The following is a 27,590-nucleotide window of genomic DNA, read 5'->3' as shown; positions in this document are numbered from 1 at the left end:
GTAATTCCAGTGCTTTGGGAGGCTGAGGTGGGAGGATCACGTGAGGCCGGGAGTTTGAGACTGGCCTGGGCAACAAAGGGAGACCCCATCTCTACAAAAAATAAAAAATTATCTAGGTGTGGTGATGTGCACCTGTCGTCCCAGTTACTCTGAAGGCTGAGTCAGGAGGATCGCTTGAGCCCAGGAGTTTGAGGCTGCAGTAAACTGCATTCCAGCCTGGGCAACAGAGTAAGACCCTGACTCAAAAAAAAAAAAGAAAAGAAAAGAAAAGAAAAAGAATAATAAGCATTAAACCAGACTGGGATGTATTATGGATAATATACTAATGCAGTTTCTTTCAGAAAAGAAATACCAAATACAAATAAATGCCACCATTTATTTGTATGTAGCTGAGCAGATACAACCCATTATGTAGTCTCAAGATTAATGGTAATTTGTCCTCTTGTAAGAAGACTTGATAGCACCATTTGCTGTACATGCTTTCATAGTTCATTCTAAATTCATCTGGTAATTGGGTTGGTCATCTGTGCCACCTAGTGACTTTTTTCCAAAGGAAAACATAAAACAGCTCTATGATAAAACAAGTAGTTGAGGTGCCTAGGTTAAACTCCCACAGTGACAGGGCTGGGTCGTTTTCTTCCTGGATATTTCCATTTAAAATAGGGGGTTCAGGGGGTTTGGCTGAGCATGGTGGCTCACGCCTGTAATTCCAGTACTTTGGGAGGCTGAGGAGAGCAGATCACTTGAGGTCAGGAGTTCGAGACCAGCCTAGCCAACATGTCGAACCCCATCTCTATTAAAAATACAAAAATTAGCTGGGTGTGGTGGCACGCACCTGTAATCCCAGCTACTTGGGAGGCTGAGGCAGGAGAATCACTTGAACCGGGAGGCGGAGGTTGCAATGAGTCGACATTGTGCCTCTGCACTCCAGCCTAGGCTACAGAGTGAGACTTCATCTAAAAAAAAAATTTTTAAATAAATGAATAAATATAAAGGAGGGAGTTCCAGGCCCTTCAGAAAAACAGTCCTGTGTTTTACTGTATTTACTGGGTTTAAAAAAGCTAAGATAGGGCTAGTTTATTTAGTCTTTAAAAAGATTTGCATACATATCAAAGGGAAAGAGGAATAATTTATAAATACTGGGTTCTTCAAATAAATGCTGTAAGGAAAAGGAAGGAGAGAAAAGATCTCCTTCCCTTTAGGCAACAGGGAAAATTCAGTTTTAAAATTTTTACTATATGTTTGCATGACAACTAAAAAAAAATTTACTTACAGTACGGTAAAATGTTGGACTAGAGCAACATCCATAATGTTGGCTGGTGTAGGAATTATTCATTCCCACCCCATTATACACATATGAAACCTTTCTTTGGTAGCCAATGTTATTTTAATGCAGAAATTAACTCTCTATTCTGGAAAGCCATAAGCATGAGGGTGAAAACTGGGATTGAATGGCGTGTAAATTCAGTTTGAAAGCTTCTTGCCACCCACCCAGATAGGAAATACAACAAATTCCTTAGGATTTTACCTGAACTCTCCCTGCCATCTTCTAAAGTTCCCAGTAACATGAGACTTGGCCACTTAAACTGCTTAGTGGAGGGAGAGGTCTGTGATGGCCACTGAATTTGCTAGCGGAAAAGAGTCTCGATCCAGACCTCAAGAGAGGGTTCTTGGATCTTGTGTAAGAAATAATTTGAGGCCAATCCATAGAGAAAAGTGAAAGCAAGTTTATTAGAGAAGTAAAGAAACAAGATAATGGCTACTCCATAGGCACAGCAGCCCTGAGGGCTGTTGGCTGGCCACTTTTATGGTCATTTCCTAATTATATGCTAAACAAGGGGTGGATTATTCATGAATTTTCCAGGAAAGGGGTGGTAATTCCGTAACTGAGGGTTCCTTCCCTTCATAGACCATATAGGGTAATTTCTTGACCTTGCCATGGCATTTGTAAACTGGTATTGTGCTGGTGGAAGTGTTGTTTAGTGTGCTAATGCATTATAATTAGAATGTATGAGCAGTGAGGATGACCAGAGGTCACTTTCATTGCCATTTTCCATTTGGTGGGTTTTGGCTGGCTTCTTTACTTCAGACTGCTTTATCAGCAAGGTCTTTGTGACCTGTATCTTATGCGATCTCTGTCTCATCTTGTGACTTAGAATGCCTAACCTGGGAATGCTGCCCAGTAGGTCTCAGCCTTATTTTACCCAGCCTGTATTCAAAATAGAGTTGCTCTGGTTCAGATGACTGATAAATGGATTGAATATTGCTTACCAGTGGTTTTGAGCTTCCTTGCTGTACTTAGCTAGTATTTTATTAAGTAAGCTATGTTTGCACTAGAAACAGTGGCCTTTCTTAGGCCACCAGAGAGAGACCACCTGTGGACAGGTCAAGTGCAACCAAGGGTTCTAGGAGCTCTGGCAGGAGGTTCTAGACAATTCTGGGCTTTCTTGTGATCTAATGTCTTACTCTCAGGCTGAGAAACACTCACCTGATGTAGACATGCAGCAGTAGAGGATGCTTGTAGCAGCTGAGGACAGGTCTGAAGACAGATCATTCCAGCAGACTCCATTCAACATGTAATGCTTTACGGTGAATAAGGAACTGTTACCTCTTTAGGTCTTATCTTATAACTGCCTTGAGATGCAGGTAGAATGAGAATCTACTCATTCTGGAGGTGAGAAAACTGGGATCCAAACGGGATAAGTTCCCAAATCAAACAGAGGAAGTAAATGGTGGCAACATTTTTATTCCAAATTAGTTGCTCCGACATGCAGGAACTATAAGTCTAACAAGCATTTCATTTGTCATGCTGGACTGCCTTAGTTTAAGGAATCTAGATTTAGAAAAACCCAGGTTTACTAATTCACCCAAGTTTAAATGGTGAATATTTGCATTGCAGAAGGATTTTCCAGGCTGGGCACAGTGACTCATGACTGTAATCCCAGCACTCTGGGAGGCCAAGGTGGGTGGATCACTTGAGGTCAGGAGTTCGAGACCAGCCTGGCCAACATGGTGAAAAGCTGTCTCTACTAACATTTACAAAAATTAGCTGGGCATAGTGGTGCATGCCTGTAATCCCAGCTAGTTGGAAGGCTGAGGCAGAGGAACCACTTAAACCCAGGAGGCGGATGTTGCAGTGAGCCCAGATCATGCCACTGTACTCCAGCCTGGGTGACAGAGTGAGACTCTGTCTCCAAAAAAAAAAAAAGATTTTCCAGTAAAAGTAGGTATTGTAACTTGGAGCATACAGATGGGCTTCAAGGGTTTTGTAGGTCTCCTGAAATCATTTACACAATTTTTTATATACTTGCCTTTTAGCAGACATAGTAAAAATCAGATTTCCAAAGGAATCTATTCAGAGAAATGATAGAGACCCCCACCATTCTAGTGGATTAAAAAAAAAAAAAATCAACCTGTAGGCCGGTGGGCACGGTGGCTTATGCCTGTTATCCCAGCACTTTGGGAGGCCGAGGCGGGTGGATCACGAGGTCAGGAGATCAAGACCATCCTGGCTAACATGGTAAAACCCCGTCTCTACTAAAAGTAAATACGAAAAATTAGCCAGGCATGGTGCTGGTGCTTGTAGTCCCAGTTACTCAGGAGGCTGAGGCAGGAGAATGGCATGAACCCAGGAGGCAGAGTTTGCAGTAAGCTGAGATCACGCCACTGCACTCTAGCCTGGGCGACAGAGCAAGACTCCATCTCAAAAAAAAAAAAATCAACCTGTCAATTTTTAAATTGTGGTACTTAATGGAATGTTTCTCAGTAACTCTTCAGAAAATGTGTTTAAAAACATTTAAATGCAGGTTTACGGAAAAATGTTACATTTCTTAGTATGTTGCATGTGGTAGAATATTGTACTTGCAGATGCATCTCAATTAATGAAAAGGGGAATTTTAAAAATTTTAAAAATTTTCCATTGCTGGATAAGGAGAGATAAGGAAATTTAAACTACAGATGATTCCCAGCTTATGATGTTTTTACTCAACCATTTTTCAACTTTATGATGGTGCAACAGTCATATGCATGTAGAAACTATACTCAAGTACCTATACACCCATTCTGTTTTTCATTTTCAGTACAGCATTAATAAATTACATGAAATAGTCAACACTTTATTATAAAATAGGTTTATCTGAGATGATTTTGCCTAACTGTAGGCTAATGTAAGCATTCTGAGCATGTTTAAGGTAGGTTAGGCTAAGCTATGATGTTTAGTAGGTTAGGTGTATTAAATGCATTTTTATTTATGGTATTTTCAACTTATGATGGGTTTATTGAGATATAACCCTATGTAAATTGAAGAGCATCTGTAGTTAATTTTGTTGCCAATAAGTGTTGGGCACAAGGAAGAATAATAATTTATCCATTTTCTTCGTTCCTTCTCTTTACTGTTTCTTATATTACCTAACACCCACTCCAGATAGATAATCCAGTAGTTGTCGTAATAATATCATTTAGCTAAACCAAATAAAACGCCTCCTAATCTACATATAAGCCTGGGTGCTGTAGCATAGCACATGTTTGTAATCCCAGCACTTTGGGAGACTGAGGCAGGCAGATTGCCTGAACTCAGGAGCTCGAGACAAACCTGGGCAACGTGGCAAAACCGAATCTGTACAAAAAATTATCTGGGCATGGTGGCATGCGCCTGTAGTCCCAGCTACTTGGGAGGCTGTGGTGGGAGGATTGTTTGAGCCCCAGAGGTCAAGGCTGCAGTGAGCTGAGATCACGCTACTGCACTCCAGCCTAGGTGACAGAGTGAGACCTTGTCTCAGAAAACAAAAACAAAAAACGGAAAACAAAAAACATGCATATATGTATTTAATCCTTTCTGCAATCTTATAAGGCAGATATTAGATACATTTTGCAGATGAGGAAACTGGCTAAACCATTAAGTAACTTGTTCAAAGGTACTCACTTAGTCAGTATGATGTTGGTATTTGGTCCAAGATCTGCCTGGTTCCAACAATAGTTTGCTGTATCAACCATGTGAAGTGGTCATTCACACCTCAATTTATTTATATCTCAATAGAAAAATGGCAGCTAGCAATTTGATCTTAGCAAAAAGCAAGTCAGACTTGAATTGAAAGAGAATTTATTTTGTGGAAAAAACAATGAATTGCAAGAAACAAAATGTGGTTTCTTACTGAATCAGAAGGAAGATGTGGTTGGACAACTATAGCAATTGACCCCAGGCCAAGGGTACTGGTTAAAGTGAGGAAACGTTAATTCTTACAACAAGAGGTAAGTTTTGCAATGATCTACTATCTTTTTTGCTTATAAACTTGGAATTAAGGATATTGCCTTTTTCCCCAAACATTTTTTATTTAACTTGGCATATGTAATGTCTTAAAAGGCATCTCTTCTTGAAAGTTTCTAATTGACATGCATTACTATGAAGGCATTTGGATAGGATTATTTCAGAGACATAATTTCTATGTGATTAGGGTTTTTTGTCTGTTTTATCAAGATTTTAATTTCTAGCAGTGGGATAATTATATTAATAAGTCCTTGGGAAATTTGCGGCGCTTAGAATCTGTTGAGTTGTTGAACAGAGCTGGGGGTCTTGCTGTAGCCAGTGATCTCAGGACATTTTAAATGCTGCCACTGTTGTAGACCAAAACCAGTGTGCCTTATATCAGTGAAGGCTCTGAATGAAGCCTTGGGCTATGGAGAACTTGGGGCCCTGAAGTACACATGGAAGTCAGCCCACTGAACATGGGGTTGACGAAAAGAGTACAGAAATGAGAATATATATTTGGACTACTTCTGGTTCCAAAGTAGCAACATAGAAATAAGCTGACTTCACTCACTTCCACAGAAAACCAAAAACAAATGTATAGTACTGAGAGTATCACCAGAAATGTCCCAGAACTCAAACATGAAGATGAGACAATTCTCGAGGCCATGGAGAAATGAAAAAGCTCCCAGCAGATGGTAAGAGAATTGGACTTCCACATGCATTCTGCCTGGCACCAAGTGTGAGGAAAATTTCCCTGCAAGTCACCATTTTTGCACTGGAAAAAGTAAGACTGAGATGAACAACTAACATCCTCATCATCTTAGATTCCCTAGCAGGAGACTTGTCCCTGCCTTAACCCACAGGAAGCATCTCAAGTGCCTGAAGGGGGAAATCCTGAGGACAGGCAGAGACAAAGGTGGGAGGCAGGACTGCCATCTCCAACCCTGGAAACTCTGCTCTGTAATTCAAAGGAGATGGCAAATCATAATGGCTACTCAGCAACACAACACTGTAGGAGGTTTTTACCTACAGGTCCTCTGGGCACAGTGTGGGAGGATCAAGAATTCAAAATAGGCCAGCACAGTGGCTCAGGCATGTAATCCCAGGCATCAGGGAGGCTAAGACAAGAGGACTACATGAGCCCAGGAGTTTGAGACCAGCCTGGGCAACATGGTGAGATAGTGTGTCTATTTTATTTTTATTTATTTATTTTTATTTTTATTTTTATTTTTTTTTGAGACGGAGTCTCGCTCTGTCGCCCAGGCTGGAGTGCAGTGGCCAGATCTCAGCTCACTGCAAGCTCCGCCTCCCAGGTTCACGCCATTCTTCCGCCTCAGCCTCCCGAGTAGCTGGGACTACAGGCGCCGCCACCTCGCCCGGCTAATTTTTTTTTTTTTTTTGTATTTTTTAGTAGAGACAGGGTTTCACCGTGTTAGCCAGGATGGCCTCGATCTTCTGACCTCATGATCCGCCCGTCTCGGCCTCCCAAAGTGCTGGGATTACAAGCTTGAGCCACCGCGCCCGGCCTAGTGTGTCTATTTTAAAAAATAAAATAATTTTTGAAATTTATTTTATATTTTTTGTAGAGACAAGTTCTCACCATGTTGCTCAGACTGGTGTCAAACTCCTGGGCTCAAGCAATCCTCCAACCTAAGCCTCTCAAAACACTGGGATTACAGGGAGAAGCCACTATGCCCAGCCCTGAAAAATAATTTTTTAATAAAGAATTCAAAATAGTAGTTTCAAGGAAACTCAATGATCTCCAAGGTGACACACACACACACACACACACACACAATTCAGAAATTTATCAGAGAAACTTAACAAAGATATTGAAATAAAAAACAGAAATCTCAGAACTGAGAAATACAGTTGCTAAACTGAAAAATTCATTAATGGCTTTCAGCAGCAGAATGGATCAAGCAGAGGAAAGAATCAGTGAGCTGAAAGACGATTTGAAAATACACGGCTGGGCGCGGAGGCTCATGCCTGTAATCCCAGCATTTTTGGAGGCCAAGGGTGGATCACTTGAGATACAGGAGTTGGAGACCAGTCTGGCCAATGTGGTGAAACCCCGTCTCTACCAAAAAGTATAAAAAATTAGCCGAGTGTGGTGGTGTGCACCTGAAATCCTAGCTACTTGAGAGGCTGAGGCAGGAGAATCGCTTGAACCTAGGAAGTGGAAGTTGCAGTGAGCCAGGATCATGCCACTGCACTCCAGCCTAGGCGACAGAGCAAGACGGTAAAAAACAAACAAACAAACCAACAAACAAAACCAGAAAATACACAAAGGTGAAAAAAAAGTAATGAAAAGCCATGAAGATTGCCCATAAGATATAGAAAACTACCTGAAAAGGCCCAAACTAGGAATTATTGGTGTTCAGGAGAGAGTTGAGCAAGAGCAAAGGGTAGAAACCTTAGTCTGAGAAATAACAGAAAACTTGACACAACTTAAGAAAGATACAAATATTCAGGAACAGGAAAATCAGAGAACATCAAATTTGACCCAAATAAGACCCCAAGGCATATAATAATCAGACTCTTTTTTTTGGTTTGTTTGTTTGTTTGCTTTTTTTGAGACGGAGTCTCGCTCTGTCCCCCGGGCTGGAATGCAGTGGCCGGATCTCAGCTCATTGCAAGCTCCGCCTTCCGGGTTCATGCCATTCTCCTGCCTCAGCTTCTCGAGTAGCTGGGACTACAGGTGCCCGCCACCTCGCCCGGCTAGTTTTTTTGTATTTTTTAGTAGAGACGGGGTTTCACCATGTTAGCCAGGATAGTCTCGATCTCCTGACCTCGTGATCCACCCGTCTCGGCCTCCCAAAGTGCTGGGATTACAGGCTTGAGCCACCGCGCCCGGCCAATAATCAGACTCTTAAAGGTCAACAAAGAGAGAATCCTAAGAGCAGTAAGAAAAAATAAGCAAATAACATAAAGGAGCTCCAATTTGTCTGGCAACAGACTTCTCCATGAAGAAGCCTCATGGGAACCACGATGCAAAAAAGCATACAGGAAACCATACAGGCCAGGGAGGTGTGGAACAACATTTTCAAAGTGCTGAAAGAAAAAAATAACTGCCAGTCAAAAATACTGTATCCAGCAAAATTGTCCTTCAAATATGAAAGAGAGAAAGTATTTCCCAGACAAACCAAAGTTGAGAGAATTTACCACCACTAAACCCATCTTACAAGAAATGCTAAAGGGAGTTCTTCAAACAGAAAGAAAACACTCAATGTGGGAAATAGGAAAACATTTGAAGGTATAAAACCCACTGATAAAGGTAAGTACATGGACAAACCCAGAATACTCTAATACTGTAATTGTGGTATACAATTCACTTATAACTCTAGTGTGGAGCCCAAAAGACAAATCTATCAAAACAATAATAGGTGTAGCAACCTGTTAAGAGGTAGATAATATAAAATTATGTAAATTGAGACAACTAAAAGTCAAAATGTGGGGGATGAGGATAAAGTGTAGAAGGGTTTTTTTTTTAACATATTTTTCTTTGTTTCTATTTGTTTCTTTGTTATTTAAGATAAGTTGTTATCTCTTTAAAATGACTTGTTACATCTGTGAGATTTTTTTGGTAAGGTTCATGGGAACCACAATACAAAACACTTATAATAGGTTTACTAAAAATATAAAGCAACAAAACATTCTACCAGAGAAAATCACTTAACCACAAAGGAAGACCAGAAGAAAGGAAGAGAGGAGTTACAAAACAACCAGAAAATAAGGAACAAAATGGCAGTATTAAGTTCTTATCAATAATAACACTGAATGTTAATGGACTCAGTTCTCCAGTTAAATAGCATAGAATTTTCTTTAGCCAGGCATGGTGGCTCATACTTGTAATTCCAGCACTTCGGGAGGCCAAGGTAGGAGGATCACTGGATCACGTGAGTCCAGGAGTTCAAGACCAGCCTGGGCAACATAACAAGACTCCATCTCTATTTAAAAAAATAAATAAATAAATAAGGCACAGAGTGTCTGAATGAATAAAAAGTCCTTGGCAAAGGGGCAAGGTATCTGGTATGGCAGACGAGGAGGCTGGGAAATCTAGAAAACCAACCTATTAAAAAAGTATGAAACAGGACGAAATTGTCAAAAACAACCATTTCATGGGTGTGGAAATTGACCTAAGACATGCAATAAATCAAGAAGCATTTCTTTGGCCAGGCATGATGGCTTATGCCTATAATCCAAGCACTTTGGGAGGCTGAGGTAGGTGGATCACCTGAGGTCAGGAGTTCAAGACCAGCCTGGCCAACATGGTGAAACCTACAAATACAAAAATTATCCGTGCGTGGTGGTGCATGCCTGTAATCCCAGCTACTTGAGAGGATGGGGCAGGAGAATCTCTTGAACCCAAGAGGCAGAGGTTGCAATGAGCCAAGATCGCACCATTGCACTCCAGCCTGGGCAAAAGAGCAAAACTCCGTTTTTAAAAAAAGAAGCATTTATTCATGAAAAAACATGGAACTTTGAGTGAGAGCAGTAGGAGTCTGTGACATACTTGCCGAGAGCTATAATAAAATTACCACAAATTTAGTGGCTTAATAAACCACATATTTATTATCTTACAGTTCTAAAAGTTGGAAGTCCTAAAATTAAGCCATCAGCAGTGCTTGATTTCTTCTGGAGGGTCTAGAATAATCCCCCTATCTCAAGATTCTTAATTTAATCACAGCTGCAAAGTTTCTTTTTACCATATAAGTGAAGTAATATGCCCACTGATTCTAGAGATTAGGATTAGAATGTAGACATCTTTGAAAGATATTATTTAGGCTACCGCAAACATTAATATACATATCCAAGAAACTTTGTGAGCTCCAAGTAGGACAGTCACAAAGAGATCCACCACATCTAGATACATCCTAGTCAAACTGTTGAAAGCCAAAGGCATAAGCTCAAAAACAGCAAAAGAAAAATTACTCATCACATGCAAGGGAACAACAGTTATATGATTAGTGTCTGGCTTCTCATTATAAGCAGCAGGGCTTTTAGCTTTCAGTCCAGCAGGTAGGTAGCTTAGAAGGTGCCACTTGTAGGCTGAGTGTGGTGGCTCACGCCTGTAATCCTAGCACTTTGGGAGGCCTAGGCAGGTGGATCATGAGGTCAGGAGTTCAAGACCAGCCTGGCCAAGATGGTGAAACCCTGTCTCTACTAAAAATTAAAATTAAAAAAAAAAATTAGCTGGGCGTGTTGGCAGGCACCTGTAATCCCAGCTATTCGGAAGGCTGAAGCAGAGAATTGCTTGAACCTGGGAGGCAGAGTTTGCAGTGAGCCGAGATCACACCACTGCACTCCAGCCTGGGTGACAGAGTGAGACTCTGTCTCAAAAAACAAAAGTTGCCACTTGTTCCTAACAAGTAAAAAGCTTAACAAACCAAAAAATCGACTCTTCATAGATACATCAGAGACATGAAATCATACCGCACACTGTTGCCCCCAAAATAAGAGACAGATAGGTGGATACATGGAATCACATTTACTGGAGCAGAAACCTATGTGGGAACCAGTCCTGTGGTAGGAAAACATGAAGTGTAATTGACAAATTGCTGGAGACTCCTGTGAACAAGTCTGAGAGTAATTTAGTTGAATGTTGTTCCCACTAAAATCCCATGTTCAATTGTAATCCCCAGTGTTGGAGATGGGGTCTGGTGGAAGGTGATTGGATCATGAGGAATCTTATGAAATGGTTTCATGCCATCCTCCTGGTGGTGTCCTTGCAACAGTGAGTGAGTTTTCACAAGATCTGACTGTGTAAAAGTTTGTGGCATCTTCCCTCTTGTTCTGTCTCACCCCCACTCTCAACTGCTCCCTGTTCACCATCCACCATGATTGTAAACTTCTTGAGGCCTCCCCAGAAGCTGAGCAGATGCTGGCATGATGCTTGCTGCAAAACCTGCAGAACCATGAGCCAATTAAACCTCTTTATAAATTACCTTGCCTCAGGTGGTGTTTTGTTATTTTTATTTTTTGAGAAGGGGTCTTACTGTGTCACCCAGGTGAGAGTACACTGCCCCAATCTCAGCTCACTGTAGCCTCAGCCTCCTGGGCTCAAGTGATCCTCCTGCCTCAGCCTCCCTGAGTACCTGAGACCACAGGCACATGCCATGACACCTGCCTTATTTTTGTACTTTTTTGAAGAGACAGGATTTCACCATGTTGCCCAGGCTAGTGTTGAACTCCTGGACTCAAGCAATATGCCTGCCTCAGCTTCCAAAGTGTTGGGATTACAGGTGTGAACCACCACACCCAGCCCAGGTGTTTCTTTATAGCAGTGCAAGAACAGTGTAACACAGAGAGTTAAAAACTTCAGTGGGACCCAGTCATGGGGGGTGCTCATGCTTTCGTAAGTTTTACCTCCAAGAGTTCTACCAGCCCCTCACAATGAATATTAGAGAGAAATCCCCTTGTGCTTCCAGCAGAGGGAAGGAAAAAAAAAAAATCATCACTTTGAAATATGCCAGAGCATTCTGCTCATCTTAACAAGGCCTACTCTCAGGAGAAACTATTTTACCAGAGCCTAACTTACTTTGGGGAAGGATAATACTCAACTTCAGCTCACTCTGTTCTTTCATGTGGGGGAAATTAATACCCAACTCCAGCCCTCTCTAGCCATCCTGTCCCACCTAAAGGGGGAAAACTGAGAGGCACTGGTGAAATTTGTAGTTCACAGGCTCACCAAAAAACTGAGACCTAATCATAGGACTGTAGAACACTTCCCCTCCCTCCAGCACCTTACCTCTACATTACTAAAGGCCTGCTTGCCACAGTTCTTTTTACCCAGTGCATCCTGTCCACCTTTTGATAAAAAATTACAAGGCATACTAAAAGGGAAAATACACAGAAGAGACTGAAGAAGCATCAGAACCAGAGTTTGATATGGCGGGAATGTTGGATTTATCAGACCAAGAATTTTTAAAAATCATGGTTAGTATGCTAAGGGCTTTAATGGAAAAGTAGACAACATGCAAGAATTAATGGGTAATGTAAACAGAAAGATGAAAAAGCTAAGAAGAAAAACAAAATGCTAGAAATCAAAAGTGATATAACAGAAATGAAGAATGTCTCTGATGGGCTCAGTAGACTGGACATGGCAGAGGAGAGAATCTGGGAGCTTTGAAGATATGACAATAGAAACTTCCAAAACTTAAAAGCAAAGAGAAAAAAGACTGAAAAAAACAGAAACAGAATATCCAAGAAATGTGAGATAACTACAAAAGATGCAACATACACATAACGGGAATGCCGGAAAGAGGAAAGAGTGAAAGGAATAGAAGCTATATATATATAGATATATATATATATTTGAGATGGAGTCTCGCTCTGTCGCCCAGGCTGGAATGCAGTGGCCGGATCTCAGCTCACTGCAAGCTCCGCCTCCCGGGTTCACGCCATTCTCCTGCCTCAGCCTCCCGAGTAGCTGGGACTACAGGCTTCCGCCACCTCGCCCGGCTAGTTTTTTGTATTTTTTTAGTAGAGATGGGGTTTCACCGTGTTAGCCAGGATGGTCTCGATCTCCTGACCTCGTGATCCGCCCGTCTCAGCCTCCCAAAGTGCTGGGATTACAGGCTTGAGCCACCGCGCCCAGCCTAGAAGCAATATTTTAAGGAATAATGATTGAGAATTTCCCCCTCAGAGAACACCAAGCAGGATATCTTAGTCCTGTAGACTAGGTAATTTATAAAAAGACAGAAACGTGTTTCTTACAGTTCCAGAGGCTAGGAAGTAGAAGATCAATGCACTGGCAGGTTCACTGTCTGGTGAGGGCCTGTTCCTTATAGAAGGTGCCATCTAAGTGTCCTCACATGGCAGAAGGGATAGAATGGGTGGAAAAAAAGGACAATGGCATGTAATCCCATTCATGAGGGCAGAGCACTCATGACTCAATCACCTACAAAAGGTCACAACTCAATACTATTGCATTGGGGATAGAGTTTCAACATGAATTTTGAAAGGGACAAAAACATTCAAACCATAGCACAGGATAAAGGGAAAAAAGCCTATACAGACATATCATAGTCAAACTACAAATAATCAACGATAAAGAAAAAAAATCTAGAAAAAAGCCAGAGAGGAAAATTACTACCTATAGAGGAGCAAAGATAAGAATTACATCTGGGCTGGGCACGGTGGCTCATGCCTCTAAATCCCAGCACTTTGGGAGGCTGAGGTGGGTGGATTACCTGAGATCAGGAGTTTGAGACCAACCTGGCCAATATGGTGAAACCCTGTCTCTACTAATAATACAAAAATTAGCTGGGTATGGTGGCATGCGCCTGTAATCCCAGCTACTCTGGAGGCTGAGGCAGGAGAATCACTTGAATCCAGGAGGTGGAGGTTGCAGTGAGCCGAGATAGTTATAAGTGAAATGAATGACAGTAACAGTACAAGGGAAGAGAGGGAAGAATCAGGATTATTTTGTTATTATAAGGCACTTGCAATACCTTATAGTATTTGCATAGTGTATATTGCATAGCACTACAGTATGGTATAATGTTATTTGAAAGTGGACTTGGATTCATTGGAAATGTATACTGTAAACTCTAGGGCAACCACTAAAAAAAGTTTGTTTGGGCCGGGCGCGGTGGCTCAAGCCTGTAATCCCAGCACTTTGGGAGGCCGAGACGGGCGGATCACAAGGTCAGGAGATCGAGACCATCCTGGATAACACGGTGAAACCCCCGTCTCTACTAAAAAATACAAAAAACTAGCCGGGCGAGGTAGCCTGTAGTCCCAGCTACTCGGGAGGCTGAGGCAGGAGAATGGCGTAAACCCAGGAGGCGGAGCTTGCAGTGAGCTGAGATCCAGCCATTGCACTCCAGCCCGGGCGACAGAGCGAGACTCTGTCTCAAAAAAAAAAAAAAAAGTTTGTTTTTTTTTAAAAAAAAGCATAATTGATAAGCTATGAAGGGAGAGGAAATGGAATCATATAAAATGCTCAGTTAACCACAATGAGCAGAAGAACTGTGGAAGACAAAAAGAGGAGCAAAGAACAAGGGTAACAAAAAAAATTAACAAATATGGTAGCTGTTAATCCAGCTATGTCAATAATCACTTTAAATGTCAGTGGTTTTGTCAGTTACATCAATTAAAAGGCAGAGATTGTGAGAGTTTAATCAAAGAATAAGACCCAAATTTATGTTGTCTACAAGAAACCAACTTTAAGTATAAAGACACATATAGATTATAAGTAAAGAGATGAAGAAAGATCCACCATACTAACACTAAATAAAGTGGGAGTAGCTATATTTCTATACAGAGCAGACTACAGAGCACGGAAAGTTATCAGGGATAAAGAGCATTACATTATGACCACAGATCAATACTCCAATAAGACAATAATCTTTAATGTATATACATGTAATAGAGCATCAAAATATGTGAGGCAAAAACTGATAGAACTGCACAGAGAAAGAGATGAATCCACTATTATATTTGGAGACTTCAGTGCTGCTTTATCAGAAAGACAGATTTGGCATGCAGAAAATTAGAACATAGTTCAACTCAACAACAGCAGTCAGCTGAATATAGTTAAAATGTAGAAGCTACTTTGTCCAACAACAGCAGATTATACATTCTTCCGAAGTGAATGAAACATTCACTTAGACCACATTCTAGGCCACAAAACACACCTTAATAAATATAAAGGAACAGAAATACATTGTCTGCTTCCAGACCACCATGGAGTTGAACTAGAAATCAGTAACAGAAAGATAACTGGAAATCCCTCAAATAGTTAGTGATTAAACAACATACTTGTAAATAACGCATGGGTTAAAGAAGAAATCTCAAGAGAAAACTGAAAATATCTTGAAGTAAAAGAAAATGAAAACACACCTTACCAAATTTGTAGAATGCAGCAAAAGCAGTGCTTAGAGGGAAATTTATAGCATTGAATGTATGTATTAGAAAAGAAGAAAGATCTAAAATCAACAATCTAAGCTTATACTTTAGGCAACTAGAAAAAGAAGAGAAAATTAAAGCCAAAGTAAGCAGAAGAAAAATAATAAAAATTAAAGCAGAAATCAATGAAATTGAGAATAGGAAATCAGTAGAGAAAACCAAACAAAACTAAAAGCTGGTTCTCTGAAAAGATAATAAATAAAATCAATAAGCGTCTAGTCCGGCTAAGAAAGATAACCAAAAAACTAAGGCACAAATGACTAATATCAGAAATGAAAGCAAGGACATCACTACAGAGCCCATGAACATCAAAAGAATAATAAATGTAGTGGGGCATGGTGGTTTACGCCTGTAATCCTTGCACTTTGGGTGGCCGAGGCAGGCGGATTACCTAAGATCAGGAGATCGAGACCAGCCTGGCCAACATGATGAAACCACATCTCTACAAAAAATACAGAAGTTAGCCAGGCATGGTGTTGTGCACCTGTAGTCCCAGCTACTCGGGAGGCTGAGGCAGGAAAATCACTTGAACCTGGGAGGTGGAGGTTGCATTGAGCCAATATCGCACCACTGCACTCTATCCTGGGTAACAGAGCGAGACTCCATCTCAAAATAAATAAACAAACAAACAAACAGACAAACAAGCTGGGCGTGGCAGCTCCAGCCTGTAATCCCAGCACTTTGGGAAGCTGAGGTAGGTAGATCACCTGAGGTCAGGAGTTCGAGACAAGCCTGGCCAACATGGTGAAACCATCTCTACTGAAAATACAAAAATTAGCCAGGCGTGGAGGCATGCACCTATTGTCCCAGCTACCTGGGGAGCTGAGGCAGGAGAATCGCTTGAACCTGGGAGGTGGAGGTTGCAGTGAGCTGAGATCGTGCCATTGCACCCCAGCCAGGGCGACAAGCAAAATTCCATCTCAAAAAAAAAAAAAAAAAAAATGCTATGAATAACTCTGTACCCATTACTTGATAACCTAGATGAAATAGACCAATTCCATCAAAAGACAATCTGCCAAAACTCACGCAATAAGAAATAGACACTCTGAATGGGCCTATATTTATTAGAGAAATGGAATCAATAATAATGACTTTCCAAACAGAAAGCACCAAGCCCAGATGGATTCACTGATGAATTCTACCAAACAATTAAGAAAGAATTATACCAATTCTCTACAATCTCTCCCAGAAGATAGAAGCAGAGAGACTTTCTAACTCAACCTATGAGACCTCCATTACCCTAATACCAAAACCAAGGATATTACAAAAAAATAAAAATATGTACCAGTATCTCTCATGAACATAGATGCAAATATCCTCAACAAAATATTAACAAAATGAATGCAATAATGTATGAAAATGACCAAGACCATGACCAAGTGGGATTTATCCAAGATATGCAAGTCTGGTTCAATATTCAAATCAGGCTAGGCAAAGTGCTCATGCTTGTAATCCCAGCACTTTGGGAGGGCGAGGTGGGAGAATTGATTGAGCCCAGAAATTCAAGACCAGCTTGGGCAACAGAGCAAGACCTCATCTCTACAAATAATAAAATCAGCCAGGTGAGGTAGTATACATCTGTGGTCTCAGCTACTTAGGAGGCTGAGGTGGGAGAATTGCTTGAGCTTGTACAGTTGAGGGTGCAGTGAGTAGTGATCACACCACTGCACTCCAGTCTGGGCAAGAAAGTGAGACCCTGTCTCAAAACAAAACCAAAAACTAATGTAATCTGGCTGGGTGCAGTGGCTTATTTCTGTAATCCCAGTACTTTGGGAGGCCGAGGCCAGTGGATCACTTAAGCCTGGGAGTTCAAGACCAGCCTAGGCAAAATGGTGAAACCCTGTCTCTACAAAAATGACCCAGGTGTGGTGGCACACTCCTGTAGTGCCAGCTACTCGGAAGGCTGAGGGGAAAAAATTAAGCCTGGGAGGTAAGGGCTGCAGCGAGCTGAGATTGCGCCACTGTGCTCCAGCTTGGTTGACGGAGTAAGACCCTGTCTGAAAAAAATAATAATAATCCATCACATCAACAAACTAAAGAGGAAAAAAAAAGTCACACGATCATATCAGTAGATGCAGAGAAAGTATTTGACAGTATCTATCTCGGATTCATGATTAAAACTCTTAGCAAATAGGAGTAGAGGGGAACTCCCTCAACTTGATAAATACTTACAAGAAAACTACAGCCAACATCATACTCAATGGTGAAGAATTCAGAGCTTGCCCACTAAGATCAGGAACAAGGCAAGGATGTTCCCTCTCATCAGTGCTTTAAAAAAAAATTTTCCCACCCAAATCTCATATTGAATCATTACTGTTTTTTAACATCATACTGGAAGTCCTATATAGTGCAGTAAGGCAAGAAAATGAAATAAAAATTGTAGAGACTGGGAAGGAAGAAATAAAAATGTATTTGTTCACAGATGGCAATCATTTATGTAAAAAATCTGAAAGAACAAGAAACTCCTGGAACTAATAAGTGATTAAGCAAAGTTGCAGGATACAAGGTGAATATATAAACGTTAATCACTTTTCTGTATACCAGCGGTGAACAAGTAGAATTTGAAATTAAGACATTACAGTATGAACAAGTTTTTTAGTGAGGCAGACTATAAAACTGATGAAATGTAACAGATAACTAAATAGATATTCCATGTTCACAGAACAACTCAATAATGGCAAGATATAATTTCTTCCTAATTTATCTGTAGAGTCAATGCAATCCCAATCCAAATCCCAGCAAGTTATTTTATGGATATTGACAAACTGATTCTAAAGTTTATACGGAAAGGCAAAAGACCAAGAATAACCAGCTCAATATTGTAGGAGAAACAAGTTAGAGGACCGACACTACCTGACTCCAAGACTTAGTATAAAGCTACATTAATCAGGACAGCAATACTGGTGAAACAACAAGTAGATCAATGGAACAGAATAGAGAGCCCAGAAATAGACTCACATAAATAGAGCCGACTGATCTTTGACAGTGGAGAAAAGATAGTCTTTTCAGCAGATAGTATTGAAACACTACCTGCATGCAAAAAAAAAAAAAAAAATCTAAACACAGACTTTACAACTTTCACAAAAGTTAATTCAAAATGGATCGTACACCTAAATGTAAAATGCAAAACTATGAAACTCCTAGAGGATAACACAAGAGCAAATTTGATGACCTCGGGTATGGTGGTGACTTCTGGGCATGATCCATGAAAGAACTAAGTGATAAACTGGACTTCATTAAAATTACAAACGTCTAGTCTAAGAAAGATGATGTCAAGAGAATGAGAAGACAAACCACAGACTAGTAGAAAATATTTTCATTCTTTTTTTTTTTTTTAAAGACGGAGTCTCGCTCTGTCGCCCAGGCTAGAGTGCAGTGGTGTGATCTTGGCTCATTGCAACCTCTGCCTCCCGGGTTCAAGTGATTCTCCTGCCTCAGCCTCCTAAGTAGCTGGGATTATAGGCATGCGCCACCATGCTTGGCTAATTTTTTTTTAATTTTTTATTTTTAGTAGAGATGGGGTTTCACTATGTTGGTCAGGCTGGTCTCAAACTCCTGACCTCATGATCCTCCTGCCTTGGCCTCCCAAAGTGTTGGGATTACAGGCGTGAGCCACCGCACCTGGCCAATATTTTCAAAAGACACATTTTAAAGGCCTGTTAGCTGGAATGGTGGCTCATGTCTATAATCCCAGCACTTTGGGAGGCCAAGATGAGAGGATCACTGAGCTCAGGAGTTTGAGACCAGCCTGGGCAAGATGGCAAGCCCTTGTCTCTGCAATTTTTTTTTTTTTTAAGTTAGCTGGGCACAGTGTGGTGTGACTATAGTCGTAGGTACTTGGGAAGCTGAGGCAGGAGAATCCCTTGAGACCAGGAAGTTGAGGTGGCAGTGAGCCACTGGACTCCAGCCTGGGCCACAGAGCGAGACCCTGTCTCACAAAAAAAAAAAAAAGGACTGTTATCTAAATTATACAAAGAACTGTTAAAACTCATCAGTGAAAAATAGGGCCAGGCGTGGTGGTTCATGCCTGTAATCCCAGCACTTTGGGAGGCTGACGTGGTGGATCGCTTGAGGTCAGGAGTTCAAGACCAGCCTGGCCAACATGGTGAAACCCTGTCTCTACTAAAAATACAAAAATTAGGCCAGGCGTGGTGGTTCACGCCTGTAATCCCAGCACTTTGGGCGGCCAAGGTGGTTGGATCACAAGGTCATGAGTTCGAGACCAGCTGCACCAACATGGTGAAACCCCATCTGTACTAAAATACAAAAATTAGCCAGGCATGGTGGTGTGGGCCTGTAATCCCAGCTACTCGGAAGGCTGAGGCAGGAGAATCGCTTGAACCCAGGAGACGGAGGTTGCAGTGAGTGAGCCAAAATCGTGCCACTGCACTCCAGCCTGGGCAACAGAGCAAGACTTCGCATAAAAAAAAAAAAATTATCTGGATGGTAGTGGCAATGTGCCTGTAATCCTAGCCACTCGGGAGGCTGAGGCAGGAGAATCACTTGAGCCTGGGAGGCGGAGGTTTTAATAAGCCAAGATCACGCCAGTGCACTCCAGCCTGGGCGACAAAGTGAGACTGTCTCAAAAATAAAAAAATTTTAAAAATTAACAATGAACAGCACAATAAAAAAATGGACGAAAGATCTGAAGAGACCTGAGTGAAGAAAATATACAAGTGGCAAATAAGCATATGAAAAGATGCTCTGCATCATATTTCATAAGGGAAATGCAAATTAAAATGACAGATACCACTGCACACCGAATAGGGTGGCCAAAATCCAGAACATTGACATCACCAAATGCTAGCATGAAAGTGGAGCAATAGAAACTCTTATTCATTACTGGTGGGAATGCAAAATGCTACAGCCACTTTGGAAGACAGTTGGTAGTTTCTTACAAACTGAAATGTACTCTTACCATACAACACAGTAATCACACTCCTTGATATTTACCCAGATAAACTGAAAACTTACATCTACTCAAAAACCTGCACACAGATGTTTATAGCAGCTTTATTCATAATTGCCGAAACTTCGAAGCCACCAAGATGTCTTTGAATGGGTAAACTGTGGTACATCCAGACAACTGAGTATTATTCAGTACTAAAAAAAAAAAAATGAGCTATGAAGCTATGAAAAGACATGGAGGAAACTGAAATGTATATTACTAAGTGAAAGTAGTCAATCTGGAAAGGCCACATACTATATGGTTCCAACTATATGACATTCTGGAAAAGGCAAAACTGTAGAGGTAAAGGTTCATGGGTTGGGGAGGAGGGAGAGATGAATAGGTGGAGCACAGAGGACTTTTAGGGCAGTGTAACTATTCTGTATGGTATTACAATGGTAGATATATGTCAGTATACATTTGTCCAAACCAAGAGAATGCATAGCACCAAGCGGGCACTAATGTAAACTTTGCCCTCTGGGTAAAAATGATGTGACAGCATAGGCACATGGGTTATAACAGTGTAACACCGGTGGGGGATGTGGATAATGGAGGAGGCTGTACTTATGTGGATGCAAGGGTATATGGGAACTCTGTACTTTCTGCTCAGTTTTGCTGTGAACCTAAAATTCATCTCAGAAATTTCATTAATTTAAAAAATGGCAGCTATGAGGCAGTAGAACTGTATATTCAAAGAATATACATGGGCCGGGCACAGTGGCTCACACGTGTTAATCCCAGCACTTTGGGAGGCCAGGGCGGGTGGATCATGAGGTCAGGAGTTCGAGATCAGCCTGACCAACATGGTGAAACCCCGTCTCTACTAAAAATACAAAAATTAGCTGGGCATGGTGGCGCGCACCTGTAATCCCAGCTACTTGGGAGACTGGGGCAGGAGAATCGCTTGAACCCAGAAGGCAGAGGTTGCAGTGAGCTGAGATCATGCCATTGCACTCCAGCCTGGGCAACAGAGCGAGACTTCATCTCGGAAAAAAAAAAAAAAAAAAAAAGAATATACACGAAATTCTGTATCTAAAACTGTCCTTCAAAACTGAAGGTAAAATAAAGACATTCCCATATAAACAAAGACAGATAATTGGTAGATTGCAGATTTATCCTTCAAGAAATGCTATATTAAAGGAAGTCCTTTAGGCTAAAAGGAAATAACTCCAGACATTATCTTGAATCCCCAGGAAGAAGGCCCTGTGAGAGAAATAAGGAGAGAGAAAAATCTATCTATGAAGAAAAGTGGGAAGTCTAATAGTGGGTGAAATAGATTGATTACTTACTGTATGACTGTCCTAAAGAGACACAGCCATGTCCTCAGGAAATATTTGCTAGGACGCTTGGTAAAAGAAAGTGATAGGGCACCTGCTTAGGCTATTTTTAAGTGAAATCATAGATGTTGGGAGTGGCACGGCCTTCTCAGCTCATGATACTTGCCTTCCCAGTCAGTCCTTCCAGCATGTGTCCTTCCTCCTGTGTGTTTGCTGGCATTAAAAGTCAGTGTACCAAATGTTTTCAGGAGAGTTGTTATAGAAACTTTCAAAACCTCCTTCAGAATAAAGGTCATTTTCTAGTTAAATTTCACAAAAATGTTTTCACACAGCTCTAAAAATAACTTGGAATTCAGGGTGAGCCATCATCCTAGATAAATTACAGTAAGGCACATTTATCTGAGAGAAAGAGAGCGAACAGAGACATAATGATTTATCTAACTCTGTGAGGAAACCAAGACAACAATTTGTTAGAATTCAAAATATTCTGATTTCAACCATGAGACTACATGAAATTAAGCAACATTTAATGTTTAATCCCTAGTGAATGACATACTTTTGCCCCGGGATGTGATTTGGTTGCTGTAATTTGTTTTAGTGATATTTTGCTGAGATAAAGCTGCAGGAATGTTTGCTTTCCTTATGGCAACTGGCGAATAGTTGAAATGGACTGTGAGAACTTTTGTTATTCAGGATTCTGCATAATACTGAGTGTAGGCAAATAAAACAACACATCAGGGCTCTTGTTTTTTCTGTAATCTGAGGATATTGAATTAGATTATTTCCATAATACAATCTTACTCAACAAACATTTATGAAGTTCTCACCACATAGATGGTGTGGGAGTCAGAATGACAGGCCAGACCCTCAGAGAACTGCCGTCTAGGGAGGCACATGGCAGTGAAGGGTAATCATTGTGATGCTTTGTGAGATGCCATGGAGGCTACACTGAAAAGGAAGTGATTAACGCTGTCCAGGTATGGAGGGCAGCGCTGCTGGGTGGCTTGAAAGGTTTCAGGGAGGAGATGGTGCCCAAGCAGGACTTGAAGACTGGATAGAGTTATGAAGGAGGATAGCAGGCAAGAACGAACTTCTAGAGACCCAATTTTTCTTATACTTTCTACTTATCAAAAAGTATTTAGCATTGAGAGTGTTTTCTATAATGAAGGCTCTTAAAATTATTATTTAATATTTCTTGAGCATCCTTGGTACCATTTAAAATACAGGTTTAAGCCAGGCACAGTGGCCCACACCTGTAATCTCAGCACTTTGGGAGGCCGAGGTGGGTGGATCACCTGAGGTCAGGACTTCGAGACCAGCCTGGCCAGCATGGAGAAACCCCATCTCTGCTAAAGACACAAAAATTAGCTGGGTGTGGTGGCGGGTGCTTGTAATCCCAGCTACTCAGAAGACTGAGGCAGGAGAATCGCTTGAACCTGGGAGGCAGAGGTTGCAGTGAACCGAGATCGCGCCACTGCTCTACAGCATGGGTGACAGAGCAAGACTGTTTAAAAAAAAAAAAAAAAAAAACTAGGTATAATCTAAATAATCAAGTTAAATTAGAAAGAAATGGCTTTGGTACATTGTCAGGACACTAGGAGGACGTTTACTTCTGGAGTTTTTGTCAGTTCTGTGTATTTTACTTCTTGAGTCTTCATGCTGACCACTCTATTTCAGTGAATTGAGTTCACTTTAAAAAGCATATCAGAAAGTAAAGCTGCTTTTGTTGTGTTTCTTTTCCTGCTACAAATCTCCCAGAGTCTGCTTGCAGTGAAGTGTTAATAATGCGGTCTCTTCTGTCCGCACTTCGTTGCCCCCATGAAGAAAATCCCATGAAATGTTACAAGGCATTTTAGGGGATGGAAAAGCAATACAAATGACCAGATTACCTAGGTGCTTAAAATTGCATCAGGTAGCCTCCTTGTAGCCCTTGCCACATGGTAATTAAATGTGTGTTACTGATTGTTCTCCTCACTGCCTTAGTCCACACACACGGTGGCATCAGGGGCTGGGTCTTGTTGATTCACTGATATCCAAGCTTCACATCCTTAGGGCATGATCACAGCTCACTGCAGCCTCTACTTCTGGGGCTCAAGTGATCCTCCCACCTCATCCTCCCAAGTAGCTAGTAGCTAGGACCACAGATGTGCGCCACCACCCCCTGCTAATTTTTGTATTTTTGGTAGAGACGGGGTTTTACCATGTTGCCCAGGCTGGTCTGAAGCTCCTGAGCTCAAATGATCCTCCCGTCTTGGCCTCCTAAAGGGCTGAAATTACAGGTATGAGCCACCGCACCTGCCTGTGCTCAATCGTGAGTGTAGATACTGTCATTTGTTGTGCTTCATTTTGTTTTTCGGTTTTTTGTTTTTTAGACAGGGTCTCATTCTGTCTCCTAGGCTGGAGTGCAGTGGCATCATCATAGCTCACTATAACCTCAAACTCCTGGACTCAGGCAATCCTCCCACCTCAGCCTCCTGAGTAGCTGGGACTACAGGTGCATGCCACCACACCTGGCTACTTTTTTCACTTTTTTTATACAGACAGGGTCTCACTGTGTTGCTCAGGCTGATCTCAAACTCCTGGGCTCAAGCAGTCCTCCCGCCTCAGCCTCCTGAGTAGCTGGGATTACAGGCATGAGCCACTGGGCCAGCCTTGCTTAATTAAGTTTCTGAAACTGATGCCTGTATATAGTTCCTCTTAGATACTCTAGTTGACGCTCTAGCATCTCCTTTTAAACTAGATTTCTGACCTCATATTTATGTTGGCATCTTATCTGTCTTGTTGCTGTTGTTATATGTAATTTTTAAAGACAATAATCTGATTTAGGAGTCACAAACCAGCAGTGGCCTCGGCCAGGTGCGGTGTTCGGCCAGCACAGCAGTTTGAATTGTTTTGACTTTGAATGAAGTCTTCAGGCAAGGCTTGTACTTCGGACAGCCCACTACTCTGTGTTGTTTTACATTGATTGTTTCTTTCATTATCACAATTACTTAATTTTTGTGTTTCTTTGTGTATTGTCAGTCTCCCATAGGGGCTGCCTCCATGAGGTCAGACAGCTTTTTTCCTTCTTTCATTGCCCTCCACCCCAGCCCTAGACCGGTGCCTGGTACCAGAGGGCACTCGAGAAGTATAGTTGAGAGGATGAGTGCACGACATCCAGGATCTGAGGTGATCCCCGGTGTGGGTGTGGAAGAATAAGGTTGGTCTTTCTACCAAACATACTCAAACATGACAAGCTCTTAAAGCTGCCAGCTTGGCTGCTATTTTTTGGAACGTATCTGAAATTCTTTCTGGGGAATTGCCTTTTTTCAGTCAGTTTATGATTCAACAGCACAGTTGTTCAAGATTTTCACATTTACAAAGTGCTTTCCCATGCATTTTCCCATTGGAGCGACCATCCCCATTCTGATGTGAGTGTGCTTAGTTTCTTTTTTTTTTTTGAGACGGAGTCTCGCTCTATCGCCCAGGCTGGAGTGCAGTGGCCGGATCTCAGCTCACTGCAAGCTCCGCCTTCCGGGTTCACGCCATTCTCCTGCCTCAGCCTCCCAAGTAGCTGGGACTACAGGCGCCCGCCACCTCGCCCGGCTAGTTTTTTGTATTTTTTAGTAGAGACGGGGTTTCACAGTGTTAGCCAGGATGGTCTCGATCTCCTGACCTCGTGATCCACCCATCTCGGCCTCCCAAAGTGCTGGGATTACAGGCTTGAGCCACCGCGCCCGGCCTGAGTGTGCTTAGTTTCAAGTAGTGAATGAACCTACCTGTGTAGAACAGCAAGCATGCAGCACGGTGGTCTTGCCCCCTCCCTCGTGCTGACTTGGTGCTTTCTCTTCTTCACCACCACAGTCAGTGCCTTGTCCAGTTTCTGTCAGAGGTGGGTGCGGGGGGCCTGGGCCTCTGGTGTGTTTTCTAGGAAAGAGAGTGACATTATTCCAATGTCTTCCAGCAACACTATATTCACTTTTTTTTTTCTTTTTTTTTTGAGACAGGGTCTCACTCTGTCACCCAGGCTGGAGTGCAATGGCATGATCTCCACCTCCTGCGTCCAAGCCGTCCTCCCACTTCAGCCTCCCAAGTAGCTGGGACTACAGATGCGTGCCACCACGCCTGGCTAATTTTTAATTTTTGGTAAAGACGGGGTTTCTCTATGTTGCCCAGACTGGTCCCAAACTTGTGAGCTCAAGCAGTCCACCCACCCTGGCCTCCCAAAGTGGTGAGATTACAGGTGTGAGTCACTGCGCCTGATCTAATTCACTTTAAAAAGCACATTAAGGCCGGACATGGTGGCTCACGCCTATAATCCCAGCACTTTGGGAGGCTAAGGTAGGCAGATCACGAGGTTAGGAGTTCGAGACCAGCCTGGCCAATATGGTGAAACCTCGTCTCTACTAAAAATACAAAAATTAGCCTGGCGTGGTGGCATGCACCTGTAGTCCCAGCTGCTCAGGAGGCTGAGGCAGAAGAATCACTTGAACCCAGGAGGTGGAGGTTGCAGTGAGCCAATATCACACCACTGCTCTCCAGCCTGGGCAACAGAGTGAGACTCTGTCTCAAAAAAAAAAAAAAAACAAAAACAGAAAAACACATTAGAAAACAAAATTGTGTGTGTCCAAGTTCCTAGGTAGCCGTAGTAAGTGCTATAATTGATAAGCAGGGCTTTAGGCCAAAATGAACAGGCAGACTTGGCATGGACTCTGCCTCCTGCTCGTTGTCACCGCACTCCTGTGCCATCACATTACAGGGCCCAGGCTGGGCTTTGGCACCTTTCCCCGCCCCCCCGCCCCACATGGGATTGCTGGGAAGCATGTGCTCGGCGTCTTACTGGAGAGCAGAGCTCACTTCAATGTGGCTGCTCTTCCCAGGATTGAACACTCAGGAGCCTGGTCTGAAATCTTCCTTCTGGTTTTATTTTTACTAAAGCCAGCCTGTACTCTTTTAAACCAAGGGGCTGAAGGCTGGCTTCTGAAAATACACCCCACGGGCCACTCTGCTGTGGCTTGTTCAGGCATTCCAGGGAGGGCTTGCTGACCTGAAGGTGTCCTCTGGCCCAGGTCAAAAGACCAGAGAAGACACTGGCACTAGGACCCGCCACTGGCAAAGTAGCTGCCATCTGAGGTAGGATATTGTTCTTTTTTTTTTTTCTTCAGTCGAAGGCACCCTTAATGTGGCTTCTCAGACATTTGAGACCAAAAAAAAAAAAAAGCAAAAGCAGTTTGACCCTGCCTTTACTTTCTGAAAATGACAGAAGCTTTCAGATATATTTCAAGATATGGGTCATAAACATGACCCATAGTTTATGTCACCTTAAATAGAGCAGCTGATTAGAACTGGCCATTGGTTATAAAATAAAAGAGTAGGTGTAGGTTTGTGGGAGCAGGATCCTAACTGCTTTAGCGGTACTAAGCCAATCCTTGCCGTGTGATTTCAGTGTTTTGCCTTCCAGTTGGAACTCCTCTCTGCCCTTTAGCCCAATTTTCTTGTGTGTAACATGGCAAATTATTTCATGGCTAATCCTTCTTACAGACCTGAAATTGTTCTTTTTGAAAAATCTTTGGTGGGTTTTGAGATCCCCTCCTTGATTCTCAGATGTGGCTGTTAGTAGTTTAATTTCTATGTGTGGTTTCTGAGTAGATTCCAACAACCTATTTTTATTAACAGTTCTTTAAAAAAAAAAATGCTTGAGAGAAAGGAATCTTAGGAACGGATTCCGTCTGTGAAATGCAATGGAGAATTTTGGCCAAAGTAGAAGGAATGGAATGGATGACATAAAGGGTGACATTTGTGCTCAGAGTTGATTTCTTGGTGATAGTCTCATGTCTAATTTGAGGTTCCAGAAGCCCTTTAAAGGGTGGATGAGCTACATGAACGGATGTGAGGGAGTTAGACAGTGGTGGGTTCAGCAGAAAGTAAAGGAGCAGCAGAATCACAGGGAGAAACACCGAACTCTGGCTGCCCGGGCCCAAGGAACACTCACCCTTAGAGGGACTTTGCTACCTTTGCACTCTTTTTTTTTTTTTTTTTTTTTGAGACGGAGTCTCACTCTATTGCCCAGCCTGGAGTGCAGTGGCGCGATCACGGCTCACTGCAAGCTCTGCCTCCCAGGTTCACGCCATTCTCCTACCTCAGCCTCCCGAGTAGCTGGGACTACAGGTGCCCGCCACCTCGCCCGGCTAATTTTTTGTATTTTTAATAGAGACGAGGTTTCACC

The 27,590-nt window shown here is 42.2% G+C and overlaps 1 protein-coding gene across 4 annotated transcripts in view; it reads left to right on the top strand.

Annotated features, from left to right (window-relative positions):
• Nucleotides 1-27,590, top strand: part of DHRS7B (dehydrogenase/reductase 7B) — a 52,233-nt gene that overhangs the window by 3,152 nt on the left and 21,491 nt on the right. The window contains exon 2 of one of the 4 annotated variants that reach the window (XM_033222531.1): nt 5,159-5,247. The exons of 2 other annotated variants lie outside the window; for them this stretch is intronic. The gene's annotated coding sequence lies outside the window, so the exon portion shown is untranslated. Of the gene's footprint in view, nt 1-5,158; nt 5,248-26,191; nt 26,498-27,590 lie in introns of those variants that run through there. One more of the 4 variants, XM_033222617.1, reaches the window with a different exon arrangement.

Source organism: Trachypithecus francoisi, unplaced genomic scaffold, assembly GCF_009764315.1.
Source record: "Trachypithecus francoisi isolate TF-2019V2 unplaced genomic scaffold, Tfra_2.0 Contig00073, whole genome shotgun sequence".
In the NCBI taxonomy this organism is placed as follows: domain Eukaryota; kingdom Metazoa; phylum Chordata; class Mammalia; order Primates; family Cercopithecidae; genus Trachypithecus; species Trachypithecus francoisi.
This window is presented reverse-complemented; position numbering and strand designations above follow the sequence as displayed.